Genomic DNA, 14,973 nt, shown 5'->3' with positions numbered 1-14,973 from the left:
TGTATGTAATTTATACGTGTTTCTCGTTTCTCGTTTTTTTTTAATTTTATATAGATTAGACCGTTGGTTTTCCCGTTTGAATGGTTTTACACTAGTAATTTTGTGGCTCTTTATAGCTTGTTGTTCGATGTGAGCCAAGGCTCCGTGTTGAAGGCCGTACATTGACCTATAAGGGTTTATTTTTTTAAATTGTTATTTGGATGGAGAGTTGTCTCATTGGCACTCACACCACATCTTCCTATATCTATGTGGATGAAAACTCTGTAAAAGTATATCAACAAGTTAATTTTCTGTGCTGAAAAATGCCTAAATAGTCAAATTTAGCATGAATTGGTTCGTTCCTAGTGACTTCATCCGCACCATTCTTATACCAAGCTGATTTTGTTCTGTCATGAAGAACATTTTCAGGTATAATATATTTGTGTACTTTGATCTAGCCTAAAGTACTCAAGACCTAAAGGCACTTTTGCCATGAAAATATATCCCACATTTTTCAAAAAAAAAAAAATTGCCCAGACTTACTAGATATTTTCACCTTCATACTTCTGTTTAACAACACATGAGCTGCGTCGGATAGAAATCGACCTTGTGCAAATTCAAGTATACATGTACATCAATACTTATTTGGTTGGTTTTTTTTAACATTCACACGAGAAATGAAAACTGAACATTTGTGTATTAGCAAGGCCGTAGCGCATGTCTTTTTAAAGTGAGGCATTTCGCCGAGCGGAGCGAGGCGAAAAATTTTTGGGCCCTTTTTTTTAGGGGGGTTCGGATGCATGAAACGGAAGAAGCTTATTTCAGCATTAATATCTATAATAAAAAAAAAATATAACAGAAATGCGTTTTTTTTATTAGCTAGCCTAGTAAGTAAGAAAACGAGTTTCAATATTAAAGTTAATCTCTGTTGGTAAACCAAAACTTTCCGATTCTCCTGTAACCCATACTATTAAAAAGCTTCAACACACGTTCTGATGTATATATATATATATATTTATCTCCAACAGCAAGTTATAAGCTTCTAAAAGACCAGAACATATTATAAGCATCAATTAAGATACATTTATTAAACATAATCATTAACCATAAGAATATGTACAGAGAAGACTAGACCAACATTGTTACTTAACCAGATGTTTGACGTTCTAATGTCACAAGTTATCTGTAAACATGTAAACATTCCGCTGGAAGACATGTCCACCTATTTGGACACATTATTCTACCAATTTTTAAGTCATTGGTCTAACCCACCGTTCGGGGTTCGAACCCACGGCCTACCACAATAGAATCAATGGAACACGCTAGCATACAACCAAACAATGCTAATAATAATAATAATAAAAAAGAAACACGAAAAAAATATTTTCAAACAATACCAAAAATATAGTTCATACTTTTATCAAGGATTTGTATAGAAATACAAATCCTTGCTTTTATTAAAGATAAATAAAAATCATGAATTGCTTTATACGTTAAAGACTTCCATATAAAAGGCGCTTCATGATTTTGTTTAAATCAATTATAAATAATCCTTATATTTTTTGGTCAATGAATTATTTTATCGATTTGCATTTGCGGCATGTTTGTTTTTCAGTGTGTAAACATTGGTAGATTCAAAAATAAACCAAGAAAGTTATAAGCCAGCATACTTATTGGGGGGTGTTTCAACTTTTTTTTTCTCTTAAAGAACCCGTCTTCAACCAGTTTTGTAACGACATAAATAAGATTTGTTTCAATTTTTGTATTTTGATTTGTAATCGGGACACTTATTTTGTTTTACCGTCACCGCTATGGTAAAATAATTATATTCAAAATAGCTGCTGCAGATTGGAAACACTGTATGTAGTGTGCCGGTAGATAGTTTGAAACTCGAAACTCGCATATTGATAATGTAAAATACATGAAATTAAAAAAAATGACACTTCTAAAGTTTGATCGTCGTTTCAAAAGTGAGGCATTTGCCTCATTTGCCTCCATTACGCTACGGCCCTGATTAGTAAGGTTCGTATAACAACTCACTTTTCAAATAGTTACACTTTCCGTAGCGATTATTTTAATCCGGAATAGGTTAATAGATGTATCGATATTCGTTTGCATAAGGTCGATTTCTATCTGACGCAGCCCACATGTTTATATTATATCTGAATATTGTTTGTATAATAAATCATTCTTTATTGGAACCTTAACATTTGTTAAATCCATTTGCAATTTTGGGTTCTCCGTGCTCTTCTTAATTTGATTTCTTCACGGTGAATTGCCTAATCAAGTGCAAAGTTGAAGAGCTTTGAAAAGAACAAGTAAAAAAAAAAAGATTTTCGAAGTATATTTACCTTTTATAAACATTTTACCCAAGAAATTGACGCATGAATGACATATGATGTCAACATAGACGTGCTGAATACTTAATTTGTGACACTCTCGGGGACGAAACATTTACCAACAGTGCATACTTGGGGTCAATTACCTTGGAATGTTTTTAATTAAATTACACATTACATTGCAAAAATGATCAATACACTAATTACACATTTCACAGTTTTTGAAATGTAATTAATTAAATTACAATTACTGTACTAAAGTAATTAATTAAATTACACATTACATTTCATAATTTTTTAACAATATTATACATATATATATAATCCATGTGTAAAATATTTTATTTTCTTATTCGTGCCCTCAAACGCAAATAAAGTATTTATGAATAAAAACTGAAACACATATCTATGGGAAACAGCTCGCCTAGATGAGTGCAGCAAAGTTTTATTATCAAATAATTCAACTGTCCTCAAATCACTTTGCCAACACACTAAGACCGCTGCAGCATACATGTCTTACAAACATATCTACAATGAGAGATAATGAAATAGAATCTTTCATATCACAAAACCATAACTTCATAATGTTCTTTTTAACATCTGCAGAAAAAGCATAATGCATTTACAATATTATAAGCTTATACAAAACATGTACACAGGGGGAGGGGTGGGGGAAACTTCACTGTACTACGACTGAGCTTCGAATGATCAAGCTATGAAAATGTATTTTCAATGTTAACTTTTACCGCGAATGACCAGTCCGTGCTATCATACAAAGAACTTTAAACTCTTAACTTTGTTAAGGTGACTTATTGTTATGCTAAAATAATTTAAATATAATTGTAAACATAAACACATGTTCCCAATATAACAACAAACCCATGTGCTATCGATAGTTAATAAATACATTTATTGTCTTATTCGTGCCCTCAAACGCAAATAAAGTATTTATGAACAAAAACTCAAACACATATCTATGGGAAACAGCTCGCCTAGACGAGTGCAGCAAAGTTTCGAACAAAACAAAGGACGGGCCAAAAATGGACTCATTGATTATATATCAAACACCAAGATTTTTTGTAACTGACAACCTTTCTTCTAAATTTTCTTTAACATAGCCATCTTTAGCACGATCACTTTTCCATCTACCGTGTTTTTTGAAAATTCTATCTTCAATTTTTGATGCGGCAGCTGCCGTAGCTCCGTCAGATCTCAAACTATGAAGACCAAATTTTGTCTTGTCTAAACCTAACTTATGAAGAGCGGACAATGAAATGTCTCTAGCGGAGGAATACGATATTTTTCCTGACTTACGAAGTACATAACTATTGTTACTTTTACAATAGCTTAAACCTCGGAATATATATTCCGTGCTACTGGAAGAAATATTTGCCAAACTTAAATACCTGTGAAGCATATTGACTGGACAAGTGATGTTATAAGTCTTAGAAATAAGAACATCATTACCCTCTCTGTATACATGTTTTACTCTTTTCAAGAAAAAGTTTCACATATGAATCATAAAAAGTTATGTTGTTTCTTTTCAAATTGACAATTCTGAAAAACGTAAAAAAAACAGAAAAACACAATAAGCACATACATGCTATTCTCAAATCTTTTAAAGAGGACTTTTCATTGCCATATAACAATACAATATGTTTCAAAATTTCCGGAGTAATTGGCTCTTTTTTATTTACAGTGTGACCTATTAATCTTAAAGAACCTTCTTTGACAGATAAAACTAAATCTGATTTACATGGATCAGGTAACCCGACGAGCCGGTGAGCCCAACTAATAGCGTAAAACATTTCATTAATCTTGCTATGTGACTTAGCAGATTTGGTTAAATCTATTAAATACAATGAAACATGAGTGTCAGAACCCGGTAAATAGCAAATTCCATTAAATACACACCATTTAGTCCAAGCTTCAAAAGCATATTTGTAGTTTTTTGTTGTATTCAATGATCTAGAAGAAAGGCAAAACTGTGGCAACTTAGTTGACAACTGTGAAAGGTGACTGTTGAAAGAATCCTTTGGTAATGCTTCCCATCTACCAGTATGAAAGATAGCTGAAAAACGTATACATTGTAATACATATTAAAATGAGAATACTGATGTATGATGATAATCAATAAGCCCTGTCTACTATAATTTATATAGGACCATGCTTTCCTTAATCATGCCAACAAGTGGCTATGTCAGCTTAGTTAAAACACATAAAATAGATAACAATCTTCAATCCATGTCAACTATACTTCTGTAGGACCATGCTTTTCCCTGACCATGACAGCAACCGTTCATGTCAGAATTAACAATGGATACACAAATAATTTTTAATCAATCTGAAAGCCTTGTCAACTATAATGCTATAGGACCATGCTCTTCTGAGACCATAACAATATTTTAGCCATGTCAACTATACTTCTGTAGGACCATGCTTTTCCCTTACCATGACAGCAATCAATCATGTCAGAATATACAATGGATACACAAATATCAACGAAATGATCATTAAAACAAAAATCTATGTTATACAGTATAGCATCAAGCTTTCATTCTAATTGCCAACACTGACGAATTAAACCGTTCCGAACCGAAAATAGACTTTTCATTCAAACCTTGCATAAAAATGCCTTCTGTTTTTTGAAATTCTAAAACATCAACGACATAATCCAGATATATCATATCTTTCTTAAAAATGTATGGCCAAAACACTGTAGACGTCCATTTAGACACAATCAATGTACCACTTGCCTTGCAAGCTATGACATGTTTGCTAACTCTTAGAACCAAATAAATTGGAGGAACTCATAGGCGGATCCAGGGGGGCCTGGGGGGCCCGGGCCCCCCCTTTCGTGGGAAAAATTTGGTTGATTATATAGGGAATCATTGAAGCATGACTGGAGCGGCCCCCCCCCTTAGGTCAGTCAGCGGCCCCCCCCTTAGGGAAAGTTCTGGATCCGCCACTGCGGAATAAGCCAATTGTTCTCTTGAGACCAGTCTTGTGTAAACGCATCAATAGCTTCAGCAGTTGCATTCCAAAACAAGGAATTGTAACGAGGTAACTTTGCATTTAAATGACTAGTAAAGCGATCGATCGTATGTGGACCCCACATTTCATCTATAAAATTGAAAAAATGGGAGGAGACACCCCAATCTTCATGATCAACCATTTTGCTAACATAATCAGCCAAAGTGTTTTCAGAACGTGGAATCCATTGTACATGGATCGATATGCCTTGTTGAGAACAAACAGAAAATATAGAATTTGCCAAATTTTGTAACTCAAATTTCATGCTTCCAGATCTAACAATTTTTACACAATTTTGGTTGTCTGTGAACCATTTCAATGTTCACCCTTTGAAAACATTTTTAAAAGAAATCAGGGACTGCTCAATTGCCTTCATTTCTCTTCAAGTAGAGCTCAGTTGCATTTCTGAACGATTCCACATTTGATGAAAATCTTACTATTTACTTCAACTGTATAAGCACCACAAGCAACATTACTTGCATCTGAATACACCATTACCGTAGATTTGCTATAAAAATCTAGCTTTTTTACATTAACTCTCTTAATGTTATCAAGCCAAAACAGTAATTCGTCCTTAACTTGGATTGGTATTTCCACATTCAATACCGTATCCCAAGATACCCTGCTTTCAATACACATGTAACTATATCTAGTTTTAAGTCTAGAGATATTGCCAATTACAGGAGACATAGATATAATTTTTCCCACTACCTGGGATAATCGTCTGGCTGACAATGTGTTAAAATTAGTCAAAGCATCTGACAAGGAACGTATCAAATCATTAATACGCCTATCAGGAATAGTTACACAAAATTCAATTGAATTCCAAATGATTCCGAGCCATTCTAGCTCCTGAACAGGAGTAAAAATAGATTTTTTCTCGTTTATCAAAAAACCGGCTGACAAAAGGCTTTTTCTAACAAAAATAGCATCTTTATTACATTCTTCAAAAGTAGGAGCCATGCCAAAACCATCGTCTAGGTATAAAACTATCTTTATAGAATTTCTTCTCCAGTATTTCACCATTTCACGTAGACATTTTGAAAAAATAAAAAGGAGCTGTGGATAAGCCAAAAAGTAAGACTGTAAAACAGTAAAACTGCTGTTTCCACGATAACCCTAAAAAGGTGTGCTGTTGGGGACAAATATCAAAATGATGATAACCCCATTTTAAATCAAACTTATAAAGTGAGTAATCATTCGCAAAATATTGTATTGCAACTTTCCAGTCTTCAAACTTGAACTTGTCTTTTCTGACACTTTGATTCAAAATACTAAGATCTAATATTAACCTAGGCTTTGAAGATGAATTTAGCGCTACACTCAAAGGATTCACGACGAAGGGCTTAAAAGGGACCAACTTAGCACACCCAGTATCTACTAATTCAGAAATAGCTTCATCAACAAATTTCTCATTCATAAATGCAGATTTGTTGTTCTTACTGTGCATCTGTTTAGGCGTTTCTAAAAAAGGTATAATGTAACCGCCTTTTATAGTGTTTATGACAAAATCACTAGCGCCAATATTTTTCCAAAATACGATATGTTATATTTTACACCGTGAAAAGTACTATAATGTTCTGCATTTTCAAAAAACTTTACTTGTTCAAGAAAAACAGAATAGTCATTAACATAGTTTTCATTACCCCATTTAGAAAAATGTGATTCACAATTTAAATACTTATCATTAAATACCGGTTTAAGATCGTTGCGCGCCTTGTCCTTGAACGTTGTGTTGAAATGTCTGGACCCTGTTAAGTGGGCAGTTCTTGCGCCAATGTCCAAACTGTTTACACTGGTGACACATGTCATACTGGGCCGGCTCACGTCGACCGTAGCCTGCACGAAAGGGCTGTGGAGGTTGAGAATAACGACTGTAAGACTGAGAATAAGCAGGATACGGCACAGTTTCAGCTGGTCTTGCATTTTGGTTTGCTCTGTTGCTAATGTTGTATGGAGAAGGGCGGGGTTTGGTTCTCTCTTTAATTGACTTAACTGCACGACTTTCAGCTTGTCTAATCTTCTTTTCATCGTCAGAGTTATCAGTGATGGTATTTGACTCATATTCGCGCACTGTAGTCCAGCCCCCTGCAGAGCTGTCGGCGATCCTTATCGACTTATTCCTAGCTTTAACTTTAGTAATAAGCTCAGACACAATACTGTTAGTGGGAGAATCTAAAGAGGAGCCCTTCTTTTGAATTTTAAGGAGCCCGGTCAGAATTTCATCACTGAAATGATATTGAATACTGTTCCCTTCTTTCTTGAATTTAATACCGACTTCTTCTTTAAATTTACGTGACAAATTGTCTTGCTCGGGAGCCAGGTCTGCTTTTAAATCTACAAGTTTGTAATCTAGGTAATCACGGAACAAATGAAAAGCATCTGCTATATCAGAATGTGGTGCAGGGGGCTGTGACTCACCTCTAGGTTGGGCATTAGTTGCGGCGTGGTCCGTATCAATATCCGACATAGCTTACTATTAAGCCAACTTCACTGCACTAAGACTGAGCTTCAAATGGTCAAGCTATGAAAATGTATTTTCAATGTTAACTTTTACCGCGAATGACCAGTCCGTGCTATCATACAAAGAACTTTAAACTCTTAACTTTGTTAAGGTGACTTATTGTTATGCTAAAATAATTAAAATATAATTGTAAACATAAACACATGTTCCCAATATAACAACAAACCCATGTGTTATCGATAATTAATAAATACATCATGTAAGCATAGTTTAAGCGTTGCATTTGATAATCATTAGTTATTTTAATGTTTTGTCATTTAGTCTGAATCTCTCTTGTCTGAACACTTTAACAGCAATTCTAAATAGTCTTTCGCCAGGAGCTAATGTTGCAGATATTGCTTGATCAGAACATGGAAGTTCCATGATCAGGAGATCATCATATTGATAGGAGAGTGAATTTGTTCCTATTAACTTGCCAATACATCAAGGGGTATTTTGACATCTCAGAAATGAAGTTATTTAAATTAAACATAATTAAAGAAATTATAAATAAATTCAAAATAGTTTTTTTTACTTTAAAAATATCAAAAGTGTGCTTGTCACAATATTGAAAATAATTTTCAGTACAAACAATGTATATAATGTCTAAATACTTGCAATATTTTGCTAATTAGATAAAATACATGTAATAGTGGCATTGCCCCTGGTCATTTTAATCTGATTAATTGCTGTTTGTTTTTACAGCTGTTATTTTTTATTTCTATAATCCTTTTGTGTATACTAATTTGACAAAATGAATGTGTGCAGTGATTTTAAATTCTAAGTGAACTGTCTAAGAAAGATTTTTCACAGTGACACATTTTTTTTTTTTTGACAAGGTGATTAATTAATTACCAATCTATTTAGTTAAAAAATCTTTCTTAAAAACTGAACAACAATAATCTATGATTATCACATTTTTTAAATTAAAAGACTATTCAAAAAAAATTATGTAGGTCAAATAAATAATATATAAACTTCAGAATAAATTACAGACTTCATATAGTAACAAAGTATGTGAAAATCAATATTTAAAAAAGAAATATAATTTCAAAATTTATATTATCAAACACAAATCCTTATCGTTAACACCAGAAAAGTACATGTAATTGAAATGTAATTCAAAAGTTTTTCACCATTACATGCTTTTTTCAATGTAATTAATTAAATTACCATTACATGTAATTTAAAAAATGCCCAATTACACATTACATTCAATTACATGGAAAATTGTAATGCATTACACTTAATTACCACTACATTTTCAATTACCCCATCCCTGCAACAGTGACATCGACCACTTAGTTGCAAAAACACCTCAGAGATACCAGGATTATAATTTAGCATACCAGACACGCGTTTCGTCTATATAAGACTCAACAATAACGCATAAATAAAACAGAAATTAGCCCATATAGGCAAATGAATTCCAAAGAGGATTTGACGATCATTGAAAACTAAAAGAACCATTCCAATTTGGATTTTTTTGGAAAAAAAAGTTTGTTTCCAGCTTTTGTAGAGAAAAATAATTTGTTTTTGATTCTGAGAAAAAAGATGTTTGTTTACCCCTCAGCTGCCACTATATGTAATGCTAAAATTGAAAGAAAAAAATTGTTTTCAACTTGTCGCGGAAAAAATTGATTGTTTTTCGCCGCAGGCGAAAAAAAAAATTGTCCAGAAAAAAAATCCATAGCCCCCCAGGAAATCAAATGGTTGCTGCCTTATAGACATATATATATATTGCCTTAAATGTCAACCTTCAACCAACCATCAGTGCTTCGGCCGATTCCGTGATTTGATATTGACTGTTTCCAGGAACGAAAAGTTAACATATTTGTTATATCCCCTAATGCCGATATCGCAAAGATAAAGACAATAGATAAAATAAGTATGTTTATCTTGACAACTCGACTTGCATTGCAAATTTAATGGAACATCCTCTTTTGGGGTTAGTTTAGAAGTTACAGTTTACTTGACTACTAACGCTACATAACATATTATCACAAACCAAAGGTTATTTTATATATGCGACTCTTCGAGGGCTAAATCGGGCACAGTGGTAAATTATATTCTACAAAAGATTTTTTGCACATTCTTGCGATTCTTCTTTGGTTTCTTTGATAAGATTGATCTCCATAGATGCACAATTGATCTTTATGTTCGTTTTTTTTTTGTCACTTCTGTTTTTAAGTAGACAGAGTTGTTTGATGTTGAAATTGTATCTGCTTTGTGCTTAAGATTTATTATTTGATTAGGTGTCCCTGTGGATTTAGTTCAAAATTTCTATCGTGTCTGATTAATACCATCTCTGTATTGGATATGCTAAAACTTTATGCTACGTGGGTTTGTTCTAAAATACCATCGTAACTTTTAGGATTGTCAAGGATATGAACTTAAACATTTGAAGGGCTAGACCTCTTTGAAAATCTAACTGTTTAAAGTAAAAGCTAATGAACTTCGACTTAAAACAACATCTCCAAAGTTTTTTAATGTTATTATCGGTCAGCATCAAACATATATCTTCTCTTTGTATACCTGACTTCAAGTGTGTTGCAGCTCTGCTTTCGATTCATTAACGTTGAAAATGTCTGTTGATGGGTTTGAGTTGTTACCTGACTTCAAGTGTGTTGCAGCTCTGCTTTCGATCCATTAACGTTGAAAATGTCTGTTGATGGGTTTGAGTTGTTACCTGACTTCAAGTGTGTTGCAGCTCTACTTTCGATTCATTAACGTTGAAAATGTCTGTTGATGGGTTTGAGTTGTTACCTGACTTCAAGTGTGTTGCAGCTCTACTTTCGATTCATTAACGTTGAAAATGTCTGTTGATGGGTTTGAGTTGTTACCTGACTTCAAGTGTGTTGCAGCTCTACTTTCGATTCATTAACGTTGAAAATGTCTGTTGATGGGTTTGAGTTGTTACCTGACTTCAAGTGTGTTGCAGCTCTACTTTCGATTCATTAACGTTGAAAATGTCTGTTGATGGGTTTGAGTTGTTTGCTTATGCATTTTCTCTCCCACACTGAAAACTTTCAACGAACGAGATCTTGAAATCATGTTAACTTTAAGAATCTGGTGCCTGTCCATGTTGCATTGCATATGCCATCTTCTTCGCAAGTTATGTAAGAGTAGTTCCATTGAAACTACTGACTTGTTCTCACACACGAAATTAATACAATTCATCCAGATGTTTAAAGCTTTTCGTAGTCTATGTATTGCTTTGTGGGCGTATTTGCTTTTTATTTGTCTCTAGTCTATAATGTCTACTTGTTATTTCCCTCCTTTTTGTACATTTATGAGTTAGAAGTCAGTTAGTTATTCCATAATGATCCTTCAAAATCTATTATTAAGGCAATTTTTATCATGAATCCATTCATTAACCTATATTTGGAGCACAATCTGTCTACCTTTCCAGAGCAACTCAGAAACCCCATAGTTTTATTTAATGAGGATTTATGCTTTAGTTTTAACATTTAACAGTATTGTTCTTTGTGATGTGTTGTTTATTTGACTATTCTTTGTCATTAAAAACAAATTTTTATTTAAAATTTTCACAGTGGATAAAATTTTTCTTTCCGGATGGTTAATTATTTTGGATGATATCTTAGGGTCAATAACCAATCCGCAATTTTGTGATTCCTTTTCACTAGACTTCTGTTTAATACGTTTTTAATGAGTAACAAGACGTTTTTCGCATGTGGAGCATGATTCTCTTACTTTACCGGAGCACCTGCGATACCCTGTTAGGGTTCTTATTGCTCAGTGGTTTGTCTTCTTACTTGTGTAACTGTACATGTACTGTTGTTTGTCGCTTTTTCGGTTTATGACATGGCATTGTCAGTTTGTTTTCGATTTATGAGTTCGTATATCCGTTTGGTATTTTTTGCGTCCCTTATTTCAATTCACTTTATCTACTTTAGGGACTGTGTGATTTTACTTTGATATTCATTTGGAAAAAAAAACCCATTATGATGTCGATTTCTGCTCACGATATATATGCCACTTTTATTTTTGATAACGATTTTTAAATGGGATGTCGCTTGATACCAAGTCTGTTTGTTCAATTTTATTATAAGAGGGGCTTGATGGTGTTGATCCAGCCTGAAGTTCTTAATACCAAAAACTGCTTAAATCATGCACTGGGGCCCACATTTTTCAAATAAAATGAATTGCCCAGGCTTTCTTTAAATTCTCCTTTTTATTTTTTATTTAAAAACATATTTCTATATGACATCTGTATTTGAAACATTTTTCAACATATCATACATTATTTAAAATTCTAAAAAAAAATCATTATACGAATACAGCATCCAAGCCTCATCATGAATAAGAGGCAAAAGTTATTTATCGATGTTCAAATCTCATACACGATCCATTAAAAAATACAAATCAAGATTAAAATCAAATGCAGTGGGGAGGGCCCTCATGGGGTTTTTGATTATGTGATTACTTGGCCGTTTTTTAATGATTATTTGATTATTAAGCCAAATATTTCATGATTATTTGATTACCTAGGACTGTATTTTTAGTTTATGATTATTTGATTACTAAAGATAAGCAAATATTTAATGATTATGTGATTATATTGGCACAAAAATGGTGATTATGTGATTACTAGGACCCCCCCCCCCCCATGAGGGGCCTCAGTGGGGGTATTACACAAACGCCAAAAGTTGTGAAAACAGGGTCGTCTCGTGCTATGCATTGCATTATCTGCCATGTGACTCCACATTTCAATTGGGAATGGGACTCAATAAGTAAATATACAGATTACAATCAAAATTACTTGAATAATGCAAAATAAATGTGAGTTAGAACTTGTTATTCAACTACATTATTATACCAGTATCTCAAGGTAAGACCGATTTACTATAGAGGGAAAATCATGTATTCATGAAAGCAGAAATATGTCGCAACTATGGCATACATAACATATTGCTATCATTGGTGTTTTTCTTTTTTAGTTAATCGTGTATGTACAAGTGGGCATGATTTCTTTCATTGGCAAGGTCATTTTTGACTACTTCAAGGGCGTAATTGATCTTTTTGTTCTGTTTTCTTTTACTGTTACAATGTGCATAAAAGGTTCAAAATATTGCATTTGTGTTCGTGCATATAAAATATTGAATGTGCGGTGCATAAATTCACCAAAGATACAAACAATATATATTCATGTTATATATGATAAGTTTTTGTTTTTACATAACTGTATGTTCATACATAATGGCGCTCGAATCAAAACATTTGGAAGGCCAAATAATTATAAAGCTGACGATAATTTGAAAAACAAAAGATAACGAAAAGGTTATGCCAAATCTTGATAAGGTCATCAATATGTTTCGAAATAGCAGTACACTCACAGAAAATGTCTGAATAGTGATATTTCATATCAGCTTATAAGTACTAACTATTTTACTGGTGATACCCGCGGGGACGAAACGTACACCAGCAGAGGCATTGACCCACTGGTTATAAAACTCATCAGATATACAACTCTTATAGTTTTCTGAAAATTGATTTATCTTATTTGCAACTTGCTCAAGGTTTGATGATTTTTCTGGTAGAATGACTAAACTAGTAGTAATAGTTTCTATTTGGCATTGCACAAAACCATGTCTTACTATACCGTTAATGACGTCACTCTTTTTCAGTTGACAGTGTTGTTTGATAATGCTCTAGTATCAGGTATGTGCATGGGATCTATTATTGCGGTTTTGTTACCGCGGTTTAAGTATAGTTTTTTTTTTATGGTTGCATTACCAAATCTCCATTAGAAACATCGTTATCAACAGGTTCTTGTTCGTACATTTGTATTTACATGATATATCCTAATATTTAGGATTGTAAAGGCTATATACGTAAACACTTGAAGGACTTTTAAAAAGATCAAACTGTCGAAAGTAAAAGCTAATGAACTTTAAAATTAAAAACAACAAGAGTATTTTTCGGTTATGGTAATTTTCCAACGTAGATAGATTGTACAGCTTTACCTATCTGCAAGTGTTGTGTATTTCTTCTGTAGATCTCTTAGCTCGAAAACAGTCTGTTGATTGGTACGAGACATTTTCTTATGAATCCCCCCCCCCCAAAAAAAAATAATAATACTGAAAACAATTATGAGAGTGATCTAGAAATCATGTTAATTTCTGCCGGTTGCAAATATTGCATTGCCCATATAAGTCGCGGCTCCATCCTCTCCACTTGTTATGTAGTAGAAGTTCCATCGTAACTACTACATTAGCCCTAAATGTTATCACAAACAAAAGTCAATCAATTCATCCAGATCTTCAAAGATTATATTTGATTTTAATCGTATTTCGTTTTTGACGTGCACGACCGTGTTGTCAGTTACTCTGCGACTTATTGGTTAGGAATCTTTCGCTCTTCTTTTATAATTACATAACAGTATGGTGTTTATCTACTACACGGGTGTCATTCGGTTTATCGAGAGAAATGATCGTGAAAGAATATCTAACGGCGGTCAAGTATTGAGAGACGATCGTGAAAGTTCTGGTAACGGATCGTGAAAGACATTTAATCGAGAGGACATATGAAAGATCAGTAAATATTCTAATTTAATTAATTACACAGACAAATTTACGACAAAATAAAACTGTCTGTCAAAATGGTTTAACATTATGATCAGTATGTGAGAATATCCAATTTCAAAAGTACATAGTTTTTACAAAACAACAAAAGGCAGATTGCTTCTCGACATTTCAATGCCATGAAAAATGTAAACAAACACGATTTTTTCACAAATTCGACAAGATAAACTACTTTTATCCGAGTAAGGGCATTCTATTTGAATTAATCAAATGGTTCTCATAGTTTTTTTGTATAAATATAATCTGAAACTTGGTAAATAAAGAACTATTTACACAAAATTGATTTTTCGGATCGTGAAAGATGACGTACCGCAATTTTGAAGATCGTGAAAAGGATCGTGAAAGATCTGATGCTTCGAAGACGTTCAAATTATTCTTCAATTATAATTAATATTTGTTATTGTTATTGGTATTGAGAAAAGCTAGATAGGTCAACATCCTCAATAGGTTTAAGCATTTCAAAGTATTAATATTTTCAGAAAATGAAAAGAAAAAGAAATAACAATACGGCAAT

The sequence above is a fragment of the Mytilus galloprovincialis genome, chromosome 8 (genome assembly GCF_965363235.1).
Source record: "Mytilus galloprovincialis chromosome 8, xbMytGall1.hap1.1, whole genome shotgun sequence".
Classification (NCBI taxonomy): domain Eukaryota; kingdom Metazoa; phylum Mollusca; class Bivalvia; order Mytilida; family Mytilidae; genus Mytilus; species Mytilus galloprovincialis.
This window is presented reverse-complemented; position numbering follows the sequence as displayed.